The sequence below is a fragment of the Dendrobates tinctorius genome, unplaced genomic scaffold (genome assembly GCF_039654945.1).
Source record: "Dendrobates tinctorius isolate UK_male_01 unplaced genomic scaffold, ASM3965494v1 ptg000250l, whole genome shotgun sequence".
Classification (NCBI taxonomy): Eukaryota; Metazoa; Chordata; class Amphibia; order Anura; family Dendrobatidae; genus Dendrobates; species Dendrobates tinctorius.
In genome coordinates, this window is record NW_027361917.1 from 48,267,217 (window position 1) to 48,284,432 (window position 17,216).

Here is a 17,216-nt window from a genome sequence, read left to right on the forward strand (position 1 = left end):
CCAAAGAATTGGCGCAGCACGTGTAAAGTCTTGGAGACGGGAGTGGGAGGTTCTGATTGAGGATGCTAACCTCAGTCCATCAGCAGAACGGAGGGCACGGGTAGGGTGGTAGATGGAAACGAGGGAGGAGTTGTAGGGTGGTGCTGAGCCATGGAGAGCTTTGTGGGTGAGGGTGATAAGTGTTATGAGCGGTGGCACGCACTAAACAAAATTATAAATAAAGTACGTTCACCGCTCGGGGTCCACCGTGCGGTAGTTGGTGAAACCGCTGTTAGACTGTTGCAGAGCTATCAGGCGGTGAAGTGCACAGGGTTTGGACGAGACCCAGATGCAGAAATCAAGCTCTGTTGAACACACAGAGCTGCAAGCATAAAGACATATAAAGTAATGCTAGAGCGAGCTCAGTTTTACTCACAGAGCTGCAAACACAAAGACAAGCTCTGTTGCACTCCCAGAGCTGCAAGCATACACAAGCTCTGTTTCACTCACAGAGCTGCAAGCACATACAAACTCTGTTTCACCCACAGAGCTGCAAGCATACATACATGTGTAATAACGCTGAGTCTGTTTTTAGACTCACAGAGTCTCAGCGAAAGTGTCACGGTTTTTACAGTCACAGAAGTAGCCTTAGGCAGCAGGACTACTCCCTCTAGACCTACCGTTTGATAAGACATGAGGCGTCGCAACTGTGGACGCGGGTATAGGCTGCAACTGCAGCGCAGCGAGAGCCGCAGGCAAGACGCTGCAAACGGCTGGCGCAATGCAGACGCTAAGCTGCTGACTAAGATGGAGCTAGGCGCGCTGGCGCTGCTACTGGCGGCTGCCCAATCAGTCACACAATCGTAATATCAGAGGGAAGGGGTTTCATAATAAGTCAGTCACCAGTCCAAGCATCCATCACCATACATACAGCAGCAGTATGAAAATACTAGCGCATGGTGGAACGGCCATGCGCACTTTTTATAGCGTACGGGACCTGCCGGAAATCTCCAGAGCCCTGAGCTGAACCAATGGAATCAGGAGCAGGACCTGAGCACCTGACTCCTGAACTCCAATGGGACCTCATTCCACGAGCATGCTCAGAAGCTGGCTGAAATGACAGCCTCTGGAGACAAATGTGAGGATCTGGATCTCTGCATATGTATGGCAGGACACAGATTGCTAACAATAAGTTTGTACTGGATTCTGGAGTGGATGGGTAGCCAGTGTAATGACTGGCACAAGGTAGATGTATCGGTGTAACGACTGGTGAGGAATATGATCCTGGCTGCAGCATTCAAGACAGATTGGAGGGTGGAGAGTTTGGCAAGAGGGACACCGATTAGAAGAGAGTTACAATAGTCTAGATGAGAATGAATAAGAGAAACAATAAGTTTTTGCGGAATCAAAAGTAAGAAAAGGTCGAATTCTAGAAATGTTTTTGAAGTGCAGATAACAAGAGCGAGCCAGTGATCGGATATGGGGGGCGAATGAAAGTTCGGAGTCAAGTATGACCCCAAGACAGCAGGCATGTTGCTGGGGAGTAATAGTGGAACCACACACAGAAATCGCAATGTCAGGTATAGGTACATTATTAGAGGGAGGAAACACAAGGAGATCAGTCTTTGACAAGTTCAGTTTCAGATATAGTGAGGACATGATGTTACACACAGCGTTTAGACAATTGCTGGTGTTTTCTAAAAAGGCAGGTGTGTTATCAGGAGAAGAAGTGTATAATTGGGTATCATCAGCATAGAGATGGTACTGGAAACCAAATCTACTGATTGTTTGACCAATAGGGGCAGTATACAAAGAGAAGAGGAGGGGGTCTAGGACTTATCCTTGAGGAACCCCAACAGTAATGGGAAGATGAGAGGAGGAGGAACCAGCAAAAGATACAGTAAAGGAGCGGTCAGAGAGATAGGAGGAGAACCAGGAGAAAACGGTGTCCTTGATGCCGATGGAGCGGAGCATGGTGAGGAGGAGCTGATGATCCACAGTGTCAAATGCTGCGGAGAGATCCAAGAGAATTAGCATGGAGTAGTGACCATAAGATTTAGCTGTTAGAAGATCATTAGTGACTTTGGTGAGGGCAGTTTCAGTAGAGTGCAAAGAGCGGAAACTGGATTGGAGAAGGTCGAGAAGCGAGTTATCAGAGAGATGATCTGATCATGACTAAGACTTTTTTTTAGTTGAAAGGTGTTGATCCTCCTCACTGGTGTGCTTGGTGTTTGCTATAAGAGATTTTTAAAGAACCAACATATTTTTAAGTTGTCCAATAAAGCTTTGTAAAATTACAGCCGCCTCCGTCTCAAGCTGGATCATTTTTTTTTTCCAGCAGTTCAAATTCACCACAGTGAAATTCTCTGCTGTAAACTCACCTCTGCACCGTGAGACTTTCTCACGGTGCTAGCGGGGATCTTACAGGGGTCACCGCAGTTGAGCCCAGCTAAGAACGCAGCCTCAGTAACCGGCAATAACCTTGTTGACATCACCGCTAGTCACTGATGCTGTGCTCGCAGCAGCTCATTCATAAGTGGTTCTCAGCCTGGAAGGTTGCATCTTGGCACCATCCAGGTTGAAAACTGTTTATCCCCCAGACATGGATTACGGCATGGGACAGAACGATGGACAGGTTTGGGATATTTTTGTGTTTATATTTTTGTTTTATTACAGGAGATGAGGGTTTCAATGAAATGGGTGTTAGGTGAGTATAACTGTGTTTGTTATCTTTAAATAAAAAAGTAAAAGTTTTAATTATTTCAAATAAAATACTTTATTCTGACTGTCTTTTTTTTTTACCATATCACTATAGGATTAGTAATGGATAGGTGTCTTATAGATGCCTCTCCATTACTAATCCATGGTCTTGATGTCATCTGACAATACAAAGGTGACATCAACCCCACAAATATGAACCCCACTTGCCACCGCTACAGAGCAAGTGGGAAGTGCCGGGCAAAGCGCCAGAATTGGTGCATCTAACAGATGTGCCTTTTTTGGGCAGCTGCAGGCTGCGATTTTTAGGCTGGGGGGGCAATATCCATTGCCCCTTACCAGCGTGAGAAAAATAGCCCCCAGCTGTCTGCTTTAGCAAGGCTGGTTGTCAAAAATGGGGGGGCACCCCACACCATTTTTTTAAATTTATTTATTTAAATAATTTTGAAAAACTGCATAGCGACTCCTTCTTGATAACCAGCCCTGCTAAAGCTGACAGCTGACGGTTGCAGCCCCCAGCTGTGAGTTTGGCCTGGCTAGTTATAGAAAATATAGGTGAACCTTTGCTGTTTTTTTTTTTAAATAATTTTACAGCGCAGGTGCCGGCTGATGAATATTCCCATTCTCCTGCTCTCGCTGTTAATAGCAACAGCAGGTGTCAGCTGATGGGAGCAGTAGTCCCATCAGCCAACCCCAATGACCAGAAGTAAACTTTATACCTCCGATCATAGCTGCGGGCTCATGCTGTCATTTCAACATGGGAACCGCGTCTGTCTGACCGGCGGTGATGATTTTGCCACCAATCAGAAGTAGTGTTTGCCGTGCTGTCATGTACATGACAGCACAGCAAACACCCGGTGTTTGGGCAGCCACACCCGAACAGTAGCACGGACTTCCTGGTGAAGTCTGTGTTCTTTGTCCATGCCCGAGCAGTAGGTGTTTGGTACGGATACTGAACTTTACTGTTCGGGTTGTTCCATCTCTCATATTTACGTCATATGTCATGTCCTTGCCTTTCCTGGCTGATGATGGCTGATTTCATCAACCATCATGTGCCTTTTAACAGCTGTGGGTGGAGCAGAGCTTCGCCTGCAGCTGTTAACCTGTTAAACAGACACCAACAAGGGAGCTCATGATTCCATGTGCCCGTCGGAGTGACATGATCGTGTTTATCAGACTAATTTATATTTCTTATATTTTAATATATAGGCCTGAGATAGTAGATAAATTCCCCTCATGACGCATATACTGATTTTATTAATGTGTCTGTTATTAGATAGTTTCACAGTATTGTTCCTCCTCAATTACATCATAATTACTATTTTTCATATTACCGTCTAGTGATTATTTTATTGCACTTCACCCAATCATGAACATCAAACCACCTAGTGAGTGCTCATAATTCATATGTACTTTTTCTGATTTTATTTAATATTTCTGTGCTAAAACTGTAATTAACAATGGGGTATTGCACTCTGCTCTTATCTATATACTAGTGATGAGCGAACGTGCTGGGATAAGATTGGGGCATTATCTCTGGATGCTCGAGTGCTATCTTAGTGACTTTGGCATGCTTGAAAGATGTCTTTGAGTCCCTACGGCTGCAGGTCTCGAGGCTGTTAGGGTGGTTTCGCATTAGCATTTAAGGCCGCAGCGTCGGCCTGCGCATGGCCGCCGCTAAGCCCCGCCCCTGTCACGCCTCTGCCGGTAGCTCCGCCTACAGGCGCATGATGCTGCATGCGTCCTGCGTCCCCTATCTTTATCACTGGAGACGCAGGCCGTGCGCAGGTATGCGTTTGACTGTGCATGCGTCCTTTTGACGGTGTGCCGAGTGCACCAAATTGCAACAGGTTGCATTTGGCGCTGGTCGGCGCACCCGTCAAAAGGACGCATGCACCGCCAAATGCATACCTGCGCACGGCCTGCGTCCCCAGTGCTAAAGATAGGGGACGCAGGACGCATGCAGCATCATGCGCCCATAGGCGGAGCAACCGGCGGAGGCACGGCAGGGGGCGGGGTTTAGCAGCGGCCGTGCGCAGGCCGACGCGGCCTTAAACGCTAATGTGAAATCACCCTTAGACAGCCACAATACATGCAGGGATTGCCTAAAAACAGTGCAATAAAATAATCACTATAAGATAATAGCCAAAATATTGATTATGATCGCATGTTAATTTCGTGTCCCAGCTATGTAACACAGCTGACAGCTGTGCTGCATGAAGAAGGCTCATGACTTCCACTTGTTTTATATAGTGATGGTGCATGGCCTCTGTACATGTACAGCAGTGCCGCTACATCACAAGGGTTCATATACACACTTGACCAGCAAATTTAGTAAAGAGATTTCACATTCTCTCTCTGCACTACCTTCCGGGACGCAACCTGCAGTGGCAAACCTTAACAAGGTATATACACTACCATGTGCTCACACTTTATAACCGTGTTTGGGCAGTTTCACACGTCCAGATAATTCCGGTACCGGAAAAACCGGTACCGGAGCTGTCCGTGTGCATACGTATGCCATCCGTGTGCTATCCGTATGTCCGTGTGTACCATCCGTGTGCTGTCCGTATGCTGTCCGTGTCCATGTTTTTGAAAAATTATTTTCAATGTTAACCCTTTGACTTTTAAAAACGCACACGGATCGCACACGGACAGCATCCGTGTGCGGTACGTGTTTACACGAACCCATTGACTTGTATGGGTCCGTGTGATCCGTGCTGTTGCACAAAAACGGACATGTCAGCGTGTTTTGCACACGGACACACGGTCCGTGAAAACACGCTGACATCTGCATAGACACATTCATTCGAATGTGTCTACGTGTGTCAGTGTCTCCGGTACGTGAGAAAACTGTCACTACACGTACCGGAGACACTGACGTGTGAAACTGCTCTTTTGGTGTTTAGTCTCTTTATAAAGGACCAGTGACCTCTTCTATTTTAGTAAAATCTTGTGTTCTTCTTGAAAACAAATTTTGGATTTGTATGAATTAGGCCAAATTAGTAGAAATTCTTGTAAGGATTTTGCCACAAAACTCTGCAACTTTTGCCACTGCAATTCTGCAGCAAATTTTAGAATGGATAATACTGTGTATTAATATAATGAGTAGTTTGTGAATTATACAATGTGCAGCATGCTTATTTTTTTTTTTTGTAAATGTGGAGTGTTTTCAAAATTCCATCTACATACATTGTGTTTTTTCATTTCTGCTAATTTTCAGCAAACAATCCTCACCTCAGATCCATAGTATCTGAATTCAACGCAGATTGACTACTTTCTTGTCAGGAACTGTCTGGATAGGGCCAGAGTTTGGAGGGACTTGTCAACATTGATAAGGAAAATGGTAACCCCAAATTGGCAATTAATTTATACATTTCCAGGAGAAACAACCAGGGAACAGCACAATGCTCAGTTCTAATAAGAAAACAAAGCAAAGCTGTTTCTGAGCTGCCTTGGCGAAATCACGTCAACAGAGCTGCAGTCAGTCACCAATCTCAACAGCTTGTGCCATCCACATCAACAGAGCTTATGTTAGGCTCACCTGGTGAGGAGGATCCAGGAAGCCACAGGTCTTGGTGAACACACGGACCTCATGTTTCGGCTCAGCAGGCTCTCGTGCATATGGTGTGATAAAGACTCAGAAAACTGGCAATGTGAACAGCAGACAAACTGGCAGTGCAGGACACTCTGGAAGCCACAGAGGCAGGAGTACCAAAGCAGGAAGACGGCAGGTCCTCAGGTGTTAGGTAATGCAAACAACCTTCCACAACACTTCAGGATGCTCATAGCAGGGAATAGATTAAATGGCAGCAGGTGCAGGTATTGCAAATAAACTTCAATAATAATAGTTCAAGAAGCATATGGCAAGGGATTAGTTAACCTGTTGGAATTAGTGATGAGCGAGTGAGCTTGTTACTCGAGCATTCCGAGCATGCCCTGGTGATCTGAGTATTTTGGGTGTGCTCATAGATTGTTTGTGTCTACGCAGCTGCATGATTTGTAGTTGCTAGACAGCCTGAATACATGCAGGGATTGCTTGTTTGTTAGGCAACCCCCACATGTATTCAGGCTGTCTAGCAGCTACAAATCATGCAGCTGCGGAGACACAAACATAATCTACGAGCACGCCCAAGATACTCGGACATTATCTGAGTATTCTCGGAAAACTCGAGTAACGGGCACACTCGCTCCTCACTAGTTGGAATGAAAAAGAATTAACAGAAGTTTGAGGAGACAGCAGGAACCAAGGACTTGTTTGTAGGACATAGTTCAAATTTAACGCTCAGGGGTTTGTCTAAATGGGCCTTAAAAGGCCTAGGGAGATAATGTCATGGAGGCACATCAGGCCACTAGTAAAACCCCATGTGAAGCACAGCAGAGAGAAAGTGAAGCAAGTGGAGCCCTGCCAAGCTGGGACAGTTGCACCTCTTAGATAAGTCAGGAATAAACAAGAGGATGTTTAGCATGAAACTTCTTGAGCACTATTGGCACATTGTTATTCCTTGGACCCAGCATCTCTCCTCAGGAACGTATCCCTTTTAGGCTATTAAGTAGATTCGATTCCCCCATTCATTCTTGCAGGTCGGTAATTGGTTGATCTCATATACTTTGTCTGGGTCAAAGGTAGAAGCAGGAGCAGTCTTGACCATTGGAAAGAATCTGTTGAGGACCAAGTAGACAAACATGAAAGATGTCACCATCGCAGCCTTTACACAGTCACCGGAGCAACTGCTAGAAGCAGTGGTGGACCTCGAAAGTAGCAGCTCAGTTTGTTTTTTGCCTCCCTGAGTCGGTAATCTTTGAACTTCTTTGAGTTTTAATATATTAAAAAACATAAATTAGAAGAAACTGCAGGACATTTTTACATTGGTTTCAACCACATGCTTAATTATGTATTTTTGGAGATTTATTATAAATTTTGATCAACTTATTACCAGAATAGATGAACAGTACACTTACTTTGCCAGAGAATTTTCAGTGGCAGTATTGACTATGAGGCCATTAATATATTATTTTACTATGATTCAAAAGACATGTCGTTGATCATAATAAGAGACTACAATGGACTAAATTTAGCTGCACAATGTTCATTTGTCATGTTCCACTTGGTGCATCACGGAAATTCATATGTTCTTTCTTTAGCATCTTTAGCCCAACACTCAAAAACATGCCTTGCAAAAAGAAAATCTGTTTTGTGTCCTTAAAGAATTTTCCAATGTCTGCTTTAAAGTTACTTTAGCAATCAACAAAGTACCTGTATTTTAGGCATAAAAACTTTGGTACTTGTCTGGAAATTAAAAAAGGGTAACTTAATGACTGTATTTTGAGTTTGCAAAATATTTCCAGACAATGCATATGAGGGTTGACTCATAGCAACTCATAGATTATGTCAATTAACATACATGTAGGAGGACTATGCAAAACTTAGAAGATGAACTAAGGATTGCTGTGCTTTACAGTGTAAGTTAAAGGATACAGCAAAATAAAAAAATATTTTTTGGAATTGGGTTTTATTACAAATTTTCCATAGTTTGCCTTCTATAAATATTTGTGTTGTACTTTCTGTTTGACAGTAGAATGAGTTAACTTAAAATGTGAGTGCATTTTGATGGGACGGCTAACAATCGGTGATGAGCTAGCGTGCTCGCCACTGCTTGGTACTTGATTGAGGATCGTGTTACTCAGGCACACGCTTTATTTTATCGAGTATCACAGGTGCTCAAGCTCCATTCTCGAGTCCCCACTGTCACGCCGTCTCCGCAAACTCACCCGGCCTCCGCTCCCACGCCGCAGCCACCCGCCGCCCGATAGCCACGGCGGTCCCTTTGACAGGCTCGCGGCTGACGGGGTCCCTGCATGCAATGCGCATGCGCCATAGGCCACGGCCGCGCCTCCCTCCTGTTGCTTGTGCTCCGGCAATGCCCTGACCCGGAAGCACCTACGGACCAATGGCAGACCTGACAGGGCCATATCAGGCCGTCCCCCCCCCGAGGGAGGCGCCTGATCGTTGTGTTTGCTAGCACACTGGGCCCTGCTTCCTTGTGTGCTCTCTGCAGTCTCGCAGTCCTGTCTTCTGTGGTCCCTGCAGTAGCCCCGCAGTCCGGTGTTCCTGCTCCACCCTGCTATCCACACTCCAGTCCTTCAGTCCTACTCCAGTCCTGTCTCCGGTGTTCCTGCTCCATCCTGCTATCTACACTCCAGTCCTGCCTCTGGTTTTCCTGCTCCATCCTGCTATCCACACTCCAGTCCTCCAGTCCTGCCTCTGGTGTTCCTGCTCCATCCTGCTATCCACACTCCAGTCCTTCAGTCCTACTCCAGTCCTGTCTCCGGTGTTCCTGCTCCATCCTGCTATCTACACTCCAGTCCTCCAGTCCTGCCTCTGGTGTTCCTGCTCCATCCTGCTATCCACACTCCAGTCCTTCAGTCCTACTCCAGTCCAGCCTCCGGTGTTCCTGCTCTATCCTGCTATCCACACTCCAGTCCTTCAATCCTACTCCAGTCCTGCCTCTGGTGTTTCTGCTCCATCCTGCTATCCACACTCCAGTCCTACAGTTCTACTCCAGTCCTGCCTCCTGTGTTCCTGCTCCGTCCTGTTGTGTATGCTCCAGTCCTGCAGTCCTACTCCGGTCCAGTCTCCAGTGATCTCGCTCTGTTGTCTACACTTCAGTCCCGCACTCCTACTCCATTCCATCCTGAGCCGCCCCTCTCGGTACCGGCTATCGTGGTACCCGAACCCCTGGGCCTGCTCCTAACGATCTCTGTATAGGGGTCGGCTCCACCTGGCAGCTCGCTCGGGGCCCCTCGGTGCCACAGTCCAGAGGGTCCACTCCTGGAGATTTGTCTCCTGACCAGCCGTGGTAACACCCACCCTGCATATTTTGGGACTGATAGACAGCCAATAAATATGTGGTGAATCCCCCCATACACGGTAATGCCATAGCCATGTTGGCTACTGGCATTAATGTGATTGGTCGATTGCATCACGTCATGTGGTCTTATATATTGTAGGATGTGGTGACGCGATGCTTGGCACATTGTCCTCAAGAAGCAGTTCAGGGAGAGTTGTCATAGGAGTGAGAGCATAGATTAATTTCCACCTCCTAAATATTATAAAGTTGCACCCTTTAGTGCCTTTCACTAAAGTGTGTTTTTAACCTTTTTAAACCTATTACATTTAAAAAAATAACTTGGGGTCACCCCTATTTTTGATAACCAGCCAAGGTAAAGATTACAGCTGGTATCACAATTCTGTTAGAATACTCAGGGCCAGGGGCTCCTTTCCTGTCCCCAACACTAGGGGCACCCTAGCTATTCCTGCTCCCCGTATTACTTTGAATGGTGAAGATGCCGGGACCATGTACCTTGCTGAACTCCTGAATCGGCCTTATATCTGTCCCCTTCCCAACCCAGGAAAGTGGAGAGCAATAGTGCATGTATATACATCAACAAGACTAACAAGGAAGGGATAAGTGAAAATACCAAACATACAAATATACACTGTGAGTGGTTGTTACGTTTGGTAGAAGCCTTCAGGTAGACTCAGGAGCCCATGCACGTAAAGCACCAGTGGATTTATTATATGCAGCATAAACCACGATGTTGAAAATGAAATATAGACCACTGGGCACGACAGAAAAAAAAAAATGTTAGCATACAGTCCTCCTTGGTGTGGGGTCCTCCTGCACACTGTTGGGGAAAACCATTCCCAGTCCTTACTTCTATGGGATGTACAGCTTCTCCACACAGCGCCACACACAGACTGAACCACAGGTCCAGGTATATATCACATGGCTGGTCACATGATCGTGATATCACTGCAGGTCTTCAAAAACCTGCAGGACCTGCAGGGAAGAAGTGTACGCTGAGCACCCTCCCACCCAGACTGCGGGTGCTCACATAAATCCAGCCCATTAAAACTCTGTACACGGCTTCTCAGCACATAGTGTGCTGGAAGCACAAAAACACTCTGGTTTCATATCACTGACCGCTGAAAGCCCAGTGACATGTACCTCCCTTCCTCTACAAAGCCAGTGACTTTCACATATTCCCCTCCTCTGCCCGAAGCAGGGGGTTTTGGCACCATTAGACACTAGATAAGTAATTTGGGAGAGGGCATCCACGTTGCCATGTAACTTCCCTGGCCTGTGTTCTACATGAAATGAAAAGTCCTGAAGGGGGCTAAAAACCACCTAATCACCCTGGCCTTCTTACCCTTTTTCTCACGCAACCATCTCAGCAGGACATTGTCTGACATTAATTTGAACGTACGGTCTAGAAGGTAGTACTTTAGTGTATCTATGGCCCACTTTATGGTCAAGCACTCCTCCACAATTGCATAATTCTTCTCTCAAGAAGAGAGTTTTTGGGTCAGTTACATGATGGCATGCTCTTCTCCGTTTATTTTCTGTGAGAGCACTGCTCCTAATCCAGCTTCTGAAGCATCAGTCTGCAACACAAATTCTTTCTTAAAGTCTGGCGCAACCAGAACCAGATGCCTACACAGGGCCAGCTTGAATTCCTGAAATGCCCCCTCTGTGTCAGGAGTCCATTTTGTCACTGTCTGCCTGGCGCCCCCGAGGAGGTCCATTAGCGGTGCGGCAATCGTGGCGAAGTTCGGGATAAACCGCTGGTAATACCCCACAATCCCAAGAAATGCCCTTACGTGCTTCTTGGAAAGCGGTTACTGCCACTCCTGGATTGCCTCTCTTATTCAATTGGGGCTTGATTACACCTCTCTCAACGATTTAGCCCAAGTACCTGGACTCCTCCTTTCCTATGGCACACTTCTTAGTGTTTATTGGTGAACCCACTTTCCTCAGGGCATCAAGGATAGCCTGTACTTTTGGGAGGTGCTAACTCCAGTCATGGCTGAAGATGACGATATCATCCAAGTAGGCTGCGGCATACTTCCTATGTGGCACCAAGATCTGATCCATTGCCCTCTGGAAGGTAGCAGGGGCTCCCTGCAGACAGAATGGCATCCTGGTGTAATGGAAGCAACCATCCGGCATCGAGAAGGCCATCTTCTCTTTGGCGATCTGTGACATGGGGATCTGCCAATAACCCTTCGTCAGGTCGAGGGTGGTGATATACCTCACGGGCCCCAGTCGCTCAATAAGTTCATCCACGTTGGGCATTGGGTACCCTTCAAGACTGGTCACCTTATTGAGCTTGCAGTAGTCGTTACAAAACTGCCACTCGCCACTGGGCTTTGGTACAAGGACGATGGGACTTGACCAGCCACTGTTTGATTCTTCTATTACCCTGAGGTCCAGCATCCTCTTCACCTCTTGTGAGATTATCTCCCGGCATGCTTCGGGGCTTCTGTAGGGCTTTAGGTTCACCCTTATATGCGGCTCCGTTAGTATGTCGTGTTCACAGACCTGTGTGCGCCCCGGCAATTCCGAGAACAGATCACGGTCCTGCTTCAGCAGTTCTCGACATTGTTGCTTCTGGGCTGGCGTTAATGTCTCTGCAATCACGACCTCCTCGACCTTGACTTCAGGACAGGCCCCCAGGCAAGGAGCTTCCAGCGGTTCACGGTCCCTCCAAGGTTTGAGCAGGTTCACATGGTACACCTATTATGGCTTCCTGCGACCGGGCTGGTGTACCTTATAGTTCACATCCCCTAGTTACTCCACGATCTCATACTGGCCTTGCCACTTGGCCAGGAACTTGCTCTCCACCATCGGTATGAGTACTAGCACGCGGTCCCCGGGCTGGATCTGCCTTAGCCTCGCTGATCGGTTGTACACCCTTGCTTGGGCCTCTTGTGCCTGGAGCAGGTGTTCCTTCACTATAGGCATTACGTGAGCCATCCTCTCCTGCAGCTGGGTAACATGCTCTATCATGCGTCGGTGTGGTGTGACTTCGGCTTCCCAGGTTTCATTGGTGATGTCCAGGAGCCCTCGTGGATGTCAGCCATACATACACTCAAACGGCGAGAACCCAGTGGATGCCTGTGGAACTTCTCTGATGAAAAAGAGCAAGAACGGGAGCAGATAGTCCTAGTCTTGACCGTCCTTCTCAATGACCCTCTTGAGCATTACCTTCAAGGTCTTGTTGAAGCGCTCCACCAGTCCATCGGTCTGCGGATGGTACACGGAGGTTCGCAGCTTGGCGATTTGGAGGACTCTGCACAGCTCCCACATCACTTTGCTCATAAACGGTGTTCCCTGGTCGTCAAAATGTCCTTGGCAAACCGGTCCTGGCAAAGATGTGTACCAGCTCCCGGATGATACTCATAGCTGAAGAGTTCCTCAGTGGCACTGCTTCGGGGTATCAGGTTCCATAATCCATGACAACCAAGATGTATTGATGGCCGCGTGCAGACTTGACAAGAGGACCCATCAAATCCATAGCAATTTTTTCAAAGGGAATTTCTATCACCGGCAATGGTACTAAGGGGCTTCTGAAGTGAAAGACAGGGGCAGTTATCTGGCAGGTAGGGCAGAACCTACAATAATTCAGAATCTCACTGCAACAACATGGCCAATAAAATCTCTGCAGTATCCTCTTCTGAGTTTTCTATACACCTAGATGACCACCCAGTATATGTGCATGGGCCATATCTAGCACCCTCTGCCAGTACAATGTCAGAACTAACGAATGTTCCACAACTTCTCCACCCCTCATTTTGGTACCCTGATACAGAGGTTCGCTAGTCACTGCAAAATGAGGGAACCTGGTGTCAGCCACGGCTCTTGAGCAACCCCATTACATACAGTGACCTTTTCAAAGGCATATATTTCAACTTGAGGTCTCCAAGCAGAGCAGTCCTCTCTGAGCACCTCTAAATCAGAAAAGCTGAGCTCCTCTGGTACAGTCTCATCCTCTCCAGCGAAGACACAAAGGGGAAACTCCTTTACCTCTGCTCCTGAAGGAGTTACCTTCAGAGGGGAATGGCTTTTAGTTGGGACACTCTGTACAGCCCCCTCTGCCACAAGTTCCAGAATAGAGAAAAATCACGACCCAGTGTGATGGGATGGATCAAGTCTGTCACTATCCCAACCTCATGGGTCTTATCACCACAGTCTGTCCCCATGGTTACTCTGGCTACAGGATAGTCCTTGGCATCTGTGTATACAGCAGACACCCACCAACTTATTGGGGATTAACTGGTGGGGCAGTGCAGCATTGATTAGTGTTACCAGACTTCCAGAGTCCAACAGCCCGAGGACCCTCACCCCATTGATGGAGACAGCACATGACTGGGGACTGTCGCCGGGTTTACAGTCCACACTGCAAGCTGGGTAAGCATAATACAAGTACTGTCTGCCGAGACTGCAGTCCATAGGTTCCGGGGCTATATTACATCGGGTGGCTACGTGCCTAGGATTGTGACACTGCCAACAGACCACATCCTTCATCCCAGTCTGAGAGGTCCCCTCAGCAGGATTGGGGCATCCCCCAGTTGTGGGCCTAGCCACCCTCTTTGGAGAGCCCGTCCCCTTTTGGGTATCCCAGTACAGGGACCTAGTAACATCTGGTCTCCCCAGGGATTTCTCCATCACCTGGTACCTCTCAATCTGTCCAACCAGATCGTCTGCATTCTGGGGGTCGCCCAGGGAAACCCAGGTCTATATTGGCCTGGGTAGGCAGTGGATGATTCTGTCCATGACCACACGGTCAACTATCTGGGCCGGAGTGGACGACTCTGGCTGCAGCCACTTTTGAACCAGGTGTAGCAAGTCAAACATCTGTGAGCGAGGTGGTTTATTGCCAGAATATGCCCAGCAGTGGACTCGCTAAGCCCTTACAGAAATGTCACGCCCAGGCATGCCAGTATCTCAGTTTTTCACTTCCCATACTCATTGGCATCCTGGAAGACTAAGTCATAATATGCCTTCTGGGGCTCTCTCTTCAGATATGGCGCCAATACCTCTGCCCACTGCTCCGGCAGAAGTCTCTCCCGTTCAACCACTAGCTCAATAATTGTCAAGAAGGCTTCCACATCATCCTCCGGTGTCATTTTCTGCATAGCTCGCCTTACCGTTTTCCGGGCGTATGCATCACTCTCACGGAGATGAGGAGACCGCCAGCCTTACCAGAACCACCTCTTGAGGAGCTCCATTTGTTGCGTTAGCACCTCCTGCTGCTGTTGCTGCCGCTGATGAAATTTCTGAAGCTGCTGTTCAAACAGCTTATTCGTCTCCTGTTGCGCTAGTTGTTCCTGTTGACTAGCAAGTTGGTGTTGCTGATGCCCCTTCAGGAAGTGTTTCACCAGATCCTCCATGTTGCTAGACGTCTAGTGCTGGATGGCGGATTCCACCCAGGACATGTGGTTGTCCACATCCTCTAACTGGGTTCCTGGATCGCTGCCCGCATTCAAAACACCATGTGTGAGGGGCTGTCACGCTCGGTAGAAGCCTTCAGGTAGGCTCAGGAGCCAGTGCACGTAAAGCACCAGTGGCTTTATTGTATGCAGCATAAACCACGGTGTTGAAAACAAAACACAGCCCTCTGGGCATGAGAGAAAAAAACAAAACTAAAATTTTAGCATACAGTCCTCCTTGATGTGGGGTCCTCCCGCACACTGTTGGGGAAAACCACTCCCAGTCCTTACTTCTGTGGGAAGTACAGCTTCTCCCCACAGCACCACACACAGACTGAACCACAGGTCCATTTATATACCACATGGCTGGTCACGTGCTCGTGACATCACTTCAGGTCCTCAAACACCTGCAGGTCCTGCAGGGAAGAAGGGTACGGTGAGCACCTTCCCACCCAGACTGTGGGTGCTCACATAAAACCGGCCCATTAAAACTCTGTACACAGCTTCTCAGCACATAGTGTGCAGTAAGCACAAAAACACACTGGTTTCATATCATTGACCGCTGTAAGCACAGTGACACGTACCTCCCTTCCTCTACAAAGCCAGTGACTTTGTCACAACACTCACAGACAACAGAGAGAAACACTGGGGATAAAAGGAAAGAAAACCAAATAGGAGAGGATGAGGATTTTTCACACTGCTTAAACACCAAGCAACAGTCACAGTTCAACACTCCAAACGCCTCTACCAACAACTGACACCTCCACTCCATACCAGGCTGTTTAAGACTAACACTGGTATTCCAGATAGCCAGAGATGAGTATATTGCATATACACTAGAAGAAGGGAGTGGCCAACACTGAACAGCTGAGAACAGGTTGAGGAAAACAACAGATGGATCCCTAACGCAGCGCAAAATACTTTACAAAATTTGGAAATAAATTGCATCCCTCTGTAAGAAACAATATCGGTAGGAATCTCATGTAATTTCATTATTTCTTTTATGAAAATTGGCACCACGCTCTAGACGTTGGGTAAGGCGGACACAGTAATGAGATTAAACATCTTGCTGAACCTGTCCACTACAACCAAAATAACTGGAGATACGAGTAAATCACTAATTTACCCAGAAAAATAGTCATAATTGAGTCCTCAGTGGTTGATACCTTTTAATGGCTAACTGAAAAGATGGTAACACATTGCAAGCTTTCGAGACTACTCAGGTCTCTTCATCAGGCATTGACTAATACAACATCTGAAGAATCACATAAATATGCACAACACAGCACAGAAAAAATGCAATAGATAAGACAAGTGACGTGAATCAGAATTATCATTATGGTATAGGGAGAAACATAAATATTGGACCAGTTCATAGATAAGGAGTCTGGATGTTTTATTGTCCTCTGATTGGGGTCTTCTAATGTGTTGTGATGCCCCCACAAGGTCTTAGGAGCAAATTCCTTAATTGATGTAAAAAGACATAAATCCATGCGACACATTCATTCCAGCACTGAGAGTGTCAAACGACACTCTCAGTAGTAGTCTGAGTAGTCTTGAAAGCTTGCAATGTGTTACCATCTTTTCAGTTAGCCATTAAAAGGCATCAGCCACTGAGGACTCTCAATTATGAATATTTTTCTGTCTACTGGCTAACACGGTACAAAGATACACATCTTTCCTAATTTACCCAGATGGACAAGTATGAGGGATCTTAGAATTCTCCACACACTATAGGCAGCTACATACTCCTGAACACCTCCTCAGACCACCATAAACGCCAGGGAAGGAAATCTGTGGTGGATTCACCACAAGGGTGTCTGGCCAAGACCGAATCACGATGTTCACTTATAACTTTAAGGCGGCGAGTCACAGATATGAACAGATTACCTAAAGGACAGGCAATAGGGGCGTCCCCCTGAGTGTCTGCAACATCTTTCTCAAGGTCAGAAATTAAATATTACCAGCAATAACTACCCCTTTCTGTAGTATAGGAACCTGTTCACAATTATCTCCACGCTCAGGAAAGCAATGGGATATGGCATCTGCCTTAGCATTCTTATTTCCTGGCCTATACATCACAAAAAACTGGTGAAGAACAATAACCATTTTGCCTGTCTAGGCATCAGATGCTTCGTCACATTCTTACCAGATTCTAAATGTAAAAAATATTTATGATCAGTGATTACCATGACTGGATGAACTGCCCCTTCAAGAAAATGATGCCACTATTCAAAAGCCC

At 46.9% G+C, this 17,216-nt stretch overlaps 1 protein-coding gene across 1 annotated transcript in view; it reads left to right on the forward strand.

Moving 5' to 3' along the window:
* ADGB (androglobin) overlaps positions 1 to 17,216 on the forward strand; it is a 463,044-nt gene that overhangs the window by 151,279 nt on the left and 294,549 nt on the right. The window lies entirely within an intron of this gene.